This window comes from Salvia splendens, chromosome 22, assembly GCF_004379255.2.
Source record: "Salvia splendens isolate huo1 chromosome 22, SspV2, whole genome shotgun sequence".
Classification (NCBI taxonomy): Eukaryota; Viridiplantae; Streptophyta; class Magnoliopsida; order Lamiales; family Lamiaceae; genus Salvia; species Salvia splendens.
The window spans coordinates 12,956,022-12,964,215 of record NC_056053.1 but is presented as its reverse complement, the minus strand read 5'-3'; the positions used below and the strand labels follow the sequence as shown (position 1 = coordinate 12,964,215).

Sequence of the window (8,194 nt, the reverse complement as noted above, 5' to 3'; positions counted from 1 at the left end):
ATGTAATAAACACTTATGGATTCATGCGATGAACTGGATTCATGTTAATAAATTTATTTGTTTAATTTAATTAATTATATTTTTGAATTTGATGAAATATGAAGGCAAATTATATTTTAAATATTTATTTGTTATATAGTTTGTTATTATATTTTTCTATAATTATTATAAATTGTATATTAATAATTTCAAATTAATGGTGTTTTGGTATTAAATTGCACTATCATTGTTAAAATGTGAATATCTTTTTTGAAGTAAGTAGTATATATCAAAATATTTCTATTTAATATGTGTCTTTGTTGTTTTAACTGAGTATTACTATAATTTTAAATATTATAATCATGCTTTGAACTTAAACTGCATAATTGGGTTTAAAATGTTACTTATATTACTCTAAATCAAGATTAGAATTATTAATTGTGATTTAGTTTATAATATTTTTATTTTATTCACACTTACAATTATACCAACATTTCTATTTAATTAAGTTGTTATTAGTATCAAATATACAAATTTCAAATTACAGAAATAGAACAATATATATTTACAAGATTTCAATTTACCATGCATAGCACGGGGGAGATACTAGTTTCAATTAAGTTGCACATTTTTTTCCCTTTCTTTTTCGCTTCATAACATCCCCTAGTCACGGTAAACCGAGCTTTGTATCCTTAGAAAGTGCTTCGTGACATATCATGTATTATGACATATTTTGTTTTCCTTACTAATTTTACTGATACTTCCTCCGTCCATGATTGTGTTAGAGTTTTGTATACTAGAAATCACATTTCGAGTGATTGCATACTATACAAACACTTATTTTAATTTCTAAGGAATAAAACAGATTATTTTTGTAATAATGATTGTTATGTTTTACATTTAACGGTTGTTTATGTCACGCCCGCATTTTCTAAGGATAGAAAACACGGTTGATCGCGACTAGGGGAGGATTTAAAAAGTGGGGAAGAAAGGGGAAAACAACGCAACTCGACCATAGCTCGAAACAACTGGGAATAGATCGAATAAAATCAGAGTATCTCAACAATCAACAACTCAAAAATGAATATTATCTCAGCGATACAAGATCTCAAAAGAAGGACAACTACTCAGCGGAAGCATTTGAGAGAAGGAATATGCCACGTGTGAAGGCATGACACATTCTAAACACTTAAATTTCTTGCTCAACACTCACCGCACCCGTCACGCTCAACCTGCACATTTTTAAAAAGAAATGCAGGGCTGATGCCGAAAACATTTTATAAAAAGTATTTATCATGCCACCATTGAGTGGCCTCGGGGTTTTAACTTTAGAAATTCCCGAGACACTAAAATAATTTCCATTGTAAAATTCGGCTGATCAACCATTTTCCCATAGCTGTCTACCATATCTGATCCATTGATGACAAGGAATGTGGCCACATTCCAAGTCACTAGACCGGCCAACTCGAATAGATAGCGCATGATCTCCATAGGTGTACACTAGCCTGAATAGGGACTCTCTCCCTAGACAGACCCGAATTCGATTATCCATTGATGGCAAAAGCCACATCAGATAGGTTCCATATAATAAAACAAAACACAACATGACAAATATTCATATCATTTTCACATAAAAATATACTTAGGGCATTGCCCTTATTTAAAAAGAAAGCCCACCTCAAACGCTTAACTCCTCAATCACTTTTCGTTCCCACCGCAAACAACGTGCACAAGTTCACCCTTTTTGAAATAACATGATATGCAAAATTAGACTTTGCAAAATAAATAAATTTACCAATGCATGCATTCTAAGTGTGTGCGCTCAATTTATCCTTGTTCTTTCGTAACTAAACTCCATATATTAGAACTCAGTCCAATGACAGATTTGGAAACAATAAATCACGTTAATCAATTAGACACAAAACTCCCAAACGTCACTTATTTTGTCGATGGTCACTGAAATGAAATAGGCCAAGGGAGTCGTTCGCTAAGTTAGATTTGGAATGGGCAGAAAAAAAACTTGGTCAGAATTAATTGGGCTTGGCCCACCTGCAAAAGTTTAGATACTAGTGTTCACCTTTCAAGATATGGGCTCTGTTTTGGTGTAAAATATGTTCCACAATAAATTAATGGGCGGCCCATTATCACTGAATTGCCAAAATTAACCCTAAACACATTTAAAATTTTCCCCACGCATTATCAACAAAACGCGGCATTTTGTTTCAAATAATTCATTTTCCACAGGTTTAAATATAGGTCCTCCCAATCGAATTCACACGTAGAAGGTAATCGACTGGATTTTTATAGCGAAATCCAGGCCAGTGCATCTTCGCCGTTGTTTGGTATGCGATTACATATTGTGTTGTAAAAGTAAGGACAGCGTCGACATTGTCGTGTTATGTTTTCCCGAGTGTTAGGCCATTTTTACGAGGTATTGGATTCCTATTGCGTTTCCCCCGAATTCCTTAGTTGATATGATTGTGTTTGTTTGGGTTCAGATCACACAAAATGTGGTAATGTGCTTCATCTTAGCCAATAGTATCGACGAGGTTTTCAATGCGATGAGGTTCAATTCGTGGGTGATAAGGCTCATTTCATGCATTTGTTCTATGGTAAAACTCTATCCATTTCCGTAAACTAACGTGCAATTGTGAGCCAGGTGTGTACAAAGTCTGCCATGATCAAGAGTTGCATGAAACAGTTGGTCGGAAGAATGGATCAAGAAGAACAGTGTCATTTTACCGCGCTGCTAGTGGATCAAGTCAATTAAGTGGAGGAAGCAAGAGCATCCTCGCATAGGAGATGGAGCATAATGTAAAGATCCCACGACTAAGGGCACAACGGACTTTTCGAAAGGAAGGTTGACCTAGGGATCAGAGCCTCAAGCCTTCTTATAAATAGAGATGGGAAGGAAGAGGGAGGCAGCTCTGGACAATCAGCTCTCTCCTAGAGTTGAATCCGAAAGCTCACTACACTCCAGATTTTCCTTTCCGTTCAAGCACACTTTGTTCCGGGGTTTTAATTTGTGGTTGTGGTGGTTATTTTACTTAACTTGAAGTTGTGTAACACCGTCCCAAGCGAGGGCGAAGATACAATCTTTTTAATTTCTGTTTTGCTACAATTTGGTTTAAGTTTGTTGTTGTTTTGCTGAATCTAGTTGGAGCTGTGACTTCAATGTTTTCCCTGATTAGTTATGTGAGTTTAAGAATCGTCTTGCTTATGTGCCATGGTTTGATTTGTGAATGCGTTTGGAAGTGATTAGTTGCTTAGGGTCGGCAGTTGTGGTTGTGTTTTGGATCTGAGTTGTTGATGTGCGAAGGGTTTTGTGCATGAAGGTTTTTGGAACGTTTCGATCTGGTAGATCAACATAGTAGGAAACGAATCTGAGTTTGTTAGCAAAGAACGGTTGTAGATGCGAGTTTAATTTAGTCTTCATGTCGTATATCTGGGAGTTATCTTTTCTATTTCTGCATGATCATGGCTTAGTCAGTTTCCTACGTGGTTACAGTCGATCCATTAGTGTAGATCTATGGTTTTAAGTTGATTATGTTCAGTTCACGTAGTTACCCGTTGTTCGTAGTTTAGCAATACTCGAGAATTTGGTTTATGCTCAGTTTATGTGCTGATTACTTGAAGAAGATGAAGTTGTTATCAAAGTTTACTTTACCGTATGTTTTACAGGAACTGACACCCACTTACTTTTACTGTTGTTTGGCTATTTCAGGAAAGTCGCAGTTTGAGTTTTTCAGTTTGAACCAGTTGATTAGTTAGAGTTTGCAGGCCATAGTTAAGTTTAGCAAATGGATCCATTTAGTTAGTCTAGCTCCTCAGTTCACCCAGTCAAGTAGTTTAACTTAACTCACTTCAAATGCGTGGCAACAGCCATTCCCAAATTATCCACAACAAATGCAGAACACCCCGTCTATGTGGGATTCGACCCTTACTTCCATTTACTAATTCATAGTATTGTGGGTTAAGGTCTTGAAAGCCCTGATTCCTGTCTGCGCACCCAAAACGACACATTAGTTAGGTTTAGTGAGTGACTTGATCAGTTGAGATTCTACCACTTGAGCCGTCGGCGAGTTCTCGCATATCAAAGCTAAGGCATATCAGTTGGATCAGCCAAGCGTGTCGACTTGATCAATTCACGTCAAACAACTAACAACTCAATTTGTGCATAAAGGAACATCAGGAGAATCTGAAGCTTTCAGTGGGATTCTTTGCAGGTATGATGGGGGATTCACAATGTGGTACCGGAGTTCGTATGAAAGGAATACAAGCATTTGAAGGTTAGCTGGTCGTTTGGCTCTCTGTTTTTGGCAAAATTTGGCTATATACATCATACAATGAACTGTTGTCCTTGAATTGTGCGTTTGCTTGCAGGAAACTCAAGCTCTCCTCACCGGAAATTTCGTAAGGGTGATCGAACTCGGAGGATATGGACAGTGAGGGAAGAGGAAATCTTGGCTGCATCAATGCTCGAGCTCCTTGCTAGAGGATGGAAATCAGTCAACGGATTTCGCGCAGGGTATTCGGGAAAGATTGAGGATAGTCTGCGTAAGGAATTCCTGAACACCGACCTCAAAGGCACGCTCCATATCACATCCAAAATATATTAGTGTGGAAGAATAACTACACGAGTTTGACAAAATTATTAGTGTGGAGTGGCATGGGCTTCAATTCGGATAAACAGTACATGATAGAATGCGATGATGACCAATGGGAGGCAATTGTCCAGGTATAATGTTAAAATGTCTTCGGTGCTTAGTAAACATTGAAATCTGCATTTGTGTTCAAGTTACCTTCTACAAGTCGTTCTTCATTGTTGTCCGTGGTTGTGGTGTACCCTTGAAGGCTGATAAGGACACGAAATTCATGTGGACAAAGCCGTGGCCATTATGGGAAACATGGAAGTCCATCTTCAACAAAGATCGTGCGAGCGGTGGAGGTGCTGAACAAGTTGCCGATGCGGCGGATTAGGTGCGTTCTAACCTCCAAGGCAGTAGTGAAGTCAATGAAAATGACTACCATCCAATCTTCGAGGATGAAGAGCCCAACAATGTGGTTCCAATGTCACAGCACGTAGTGAATGAAGACAACAACTCGGGTACGGGGGTAGACAAACAAACTTCCACCAACAAGTCTGGCTCTAGTAAGAAACGCAAGCACGAAGGTCCTGATGCAACCCTTATGGAATTTCTCGCCAATCTCAACTCCGAGACTAAGTCTCGTTTGGATGTGAGTCTAGGATCGGCCATGAATTTGACATTGTCTCTGCTATGCATGTGGTTGCTCGTCATGCACTCTACGCCATGTAAATAGGAGAGGGTGTGCTGCTATTGCTATCACACACCGAATGTCATCGACATATATAGACCCCATACAAGTTCAGACAATACCAGCACCTAATATTCATATGTTCGTGACAAACAAATCAACAACCGTCGACTGACATACCCCATACATCAGGACAAAACACGGTGCTAAACCTATTACAATACCAGGGATTTTTCTACAACACCCATAACGTAGGTCCGTGAAAATTAGATAAAATTCTATGGCATTACTAAATATGCTACCATAGCAATGATCAGGACATACTCATCCCCAATAACTTAGTTAGAAATTGGGTCGCCTGGCTATGTGTGGCCATCAACGGATCGGTGAGTTTGACGCAACGGAACTCGCATTAGGGGAGCGAGTAGAGGGTCTAGCTTCATATTTCTTCGTTACATCTGGTTTCGCCAAAACACGGTCGTTCTCAAGCCGAGTAACCAGTCTCTCATCTGGTCTAACTTCTATGAAATACATACCCACATCTGTGGTTTACTCTCGATCAGCCAGAGGCTCGTCATCTTCCAGAAATAGTTTACACCAAACCATTTGAGTTGGGAAAACAGCTGGTGAGTTCACCTCTGCTTCGAAGTCACTAACCTCGTAACAGCTTGGTTCATCAGTAGAGATCTTGACGGTGCAGTCAGAAAGGACTACAACCTCCACTTCTCCTTCCTTCTTGACGTCGCCCATCCCGTATAAGCAGGCGAGCTTTGAGAAGTGGGGGTCATCTCGGTGGTAATACACCGCCGCGAATGGAGTTTTCTACACATCAGTCATGCATCATTTACGCAATCTATATTCACAACATACAAAAGAGCCAACTTACCTGCAGAATTTTCTCCCATATGTCATCTGTCGCCCGCACAAAATTCAGCCTGCATGATCCATGATGCGCCATTGTAACTGGTCACCGCCTTGAAAATGGAGTACCTAAGCTTCATGAAGTCGAGACGTTGTTTAAGGTCCACCTCGGTTATCAGAATGTTGGTTTTTGACTGCACTTCCTGTTGCGCCGTCATCAAGAACCAACTAGGAAAATCATCGATCTTCCAGTGAGTCTCCCCTTCAGCTTGATGATCATGTTTAGGACGAGCTCGTCGATCTCCAGAGTCCAATTTCCATAGTAAAGATACACTGCTTGTTGTGGAATAAGCATCTTGTTTATGATGAAATGAAGTTAATGAAAGGGGTGAGTGTAACCGTGGTTTGCTTCACCTATTAAATAGACTTTTGCACATTGATTAGTTTGAAAGACATTTATCTACTTCCCTACATCATTTAACTGGCCTAATCTCACTGCTCTTGGATAGATGGAACATGTATTTATCACGTCTCACCGCCAAAAATGACACCAACAAATTGGGAAAAGAGTCCCATTTATGAATAAATGCATAGGTTGGTTTATTTCCTCCAATATTTGAGTATTTGATTTTACTTGATCCATACTTGATCCATCTGAAGTAGGGTAGTTGTCTGACAAGAATGCTGCGACAAAAAGAAGCCATAATGACATACATTTTACTAAAAAATGTATGGACATAAATAGACAAGGCACGATACCCATCACAGTGGATATGTGATCATATAGGATACATAAATACAAACTCCTTCTAGAATATTTCCAAAAATACATAAGTCTCCTTATAATATTACATAAGTTGGGCATCATGTACTACAAAGTTGCAAGATGTCATAACTGCCCTAAGGACACATAACACATAGATCACACCAGCTTGCCAATAATTACACCAACTAGGACTAGGAGGATGGTCGTGAACCCGATGTGGACTAGGGTCTTCAAATCAAATGTTTCTGAATTTCTGCACCGGTGGCCACAACTGTCGCACCCGGATCCAGAATTTGCATTTGTACCACGTTCGTTTACAAGCCGTGATTTTCTGCGATGGTCGATTTCACTTTTGGAGCTCATCCCGCGGACATACTCGTCACACCACTGGAATTATCCTACATGCTTGAGATTGGCAGGACACTTGAAATAGCACCGTCCTGCATACATAGCAGTTTCCTGCACAACGCAAATACATCCTCCGCGCGCCACATCCACAGTCTGGTATGCCATCTGCCATGTCAATCTGTGAAGACGTTAATCAACAAAAGGGTCAACTATCAATTTCAAGCGGTCAGGTAGTTTGAGAATGATTAGTCATATAATTAGGAATGAGTTCTGTGAAATAAAACATGTTCAAGTACACATGTCGATACAGTTCACAACAAACATGACCATATTCTACATATTCATTGCTATGGAGTCTTGAAGAGACAAGGAAAAGAAGCTAGTGCATTGTGCTATTGATATATCACAAACCCCTAGGTCTAGAGGATTTGCTAGATCACAGGGTCTAGGAGATCGTGGAACCTTCAGAATTCGGTTGTTGGACACACACTTTCCGTTTCAAAAACCTCAACCCACTACACTATTGTCTAGTATAGAGAAGTAAAGGATCGATCCTACGAGGAAGAATGAGTTAGCATGCATTTGGAGGGTTTTGGGAGGGTTTGGCTGCTGCCACCCAACAAGTGGGTCGAGAATTTTAACCTACTGGACTTAGGAAATGAAAGTTAACTACTCTATCCACTCGATCCAGGAAATTGGTACGTACAACACATGCATGACGCAAAATATATATCACTTGAGAGACAAAATCAACGAACTGGGACTACACTGACTTTCCTAAAATGACCGAACAAACTAGCACAGAAAGTGGGGACCAAATTTCCCTAAGTGACCAGGTTCTGGAAAAGCTGCAGAAATAATGTGAATCTTAGGGATTCAAGACACATATGTTTACCCCAGACTTGCTCTTGTAAATATTTCAATAACCCAAACAAACCCAACAAGAAATGAAACAATAAAAAT

The 8,194-nt window shown here is 39.4% G+C and overlaps 1 long non-coding RNA gene across 1 annotated transcript; it reads left to right on the top strand.

Annotated features, from left to right (window-relative positions):
• The first annotated feature begins 2,654 nt into the window (after positions 1 to 2,654).
• On the top strand, positions 2,655 to 5,624 carry LOC121787381. The gene is made up of 3 exons (XR_006047481.1): positions 2,655 to 4,268; positions 4,363 to 4,717; positions 4,834 to 5,624. It is a non-coding gene; the product is annotated as an uncharacterized LOC121787381 (long non-coding RNA).
• The last annotated feature ends 2,570 nt before the right edge of the window (positions 5,625 to 8,194 follow it).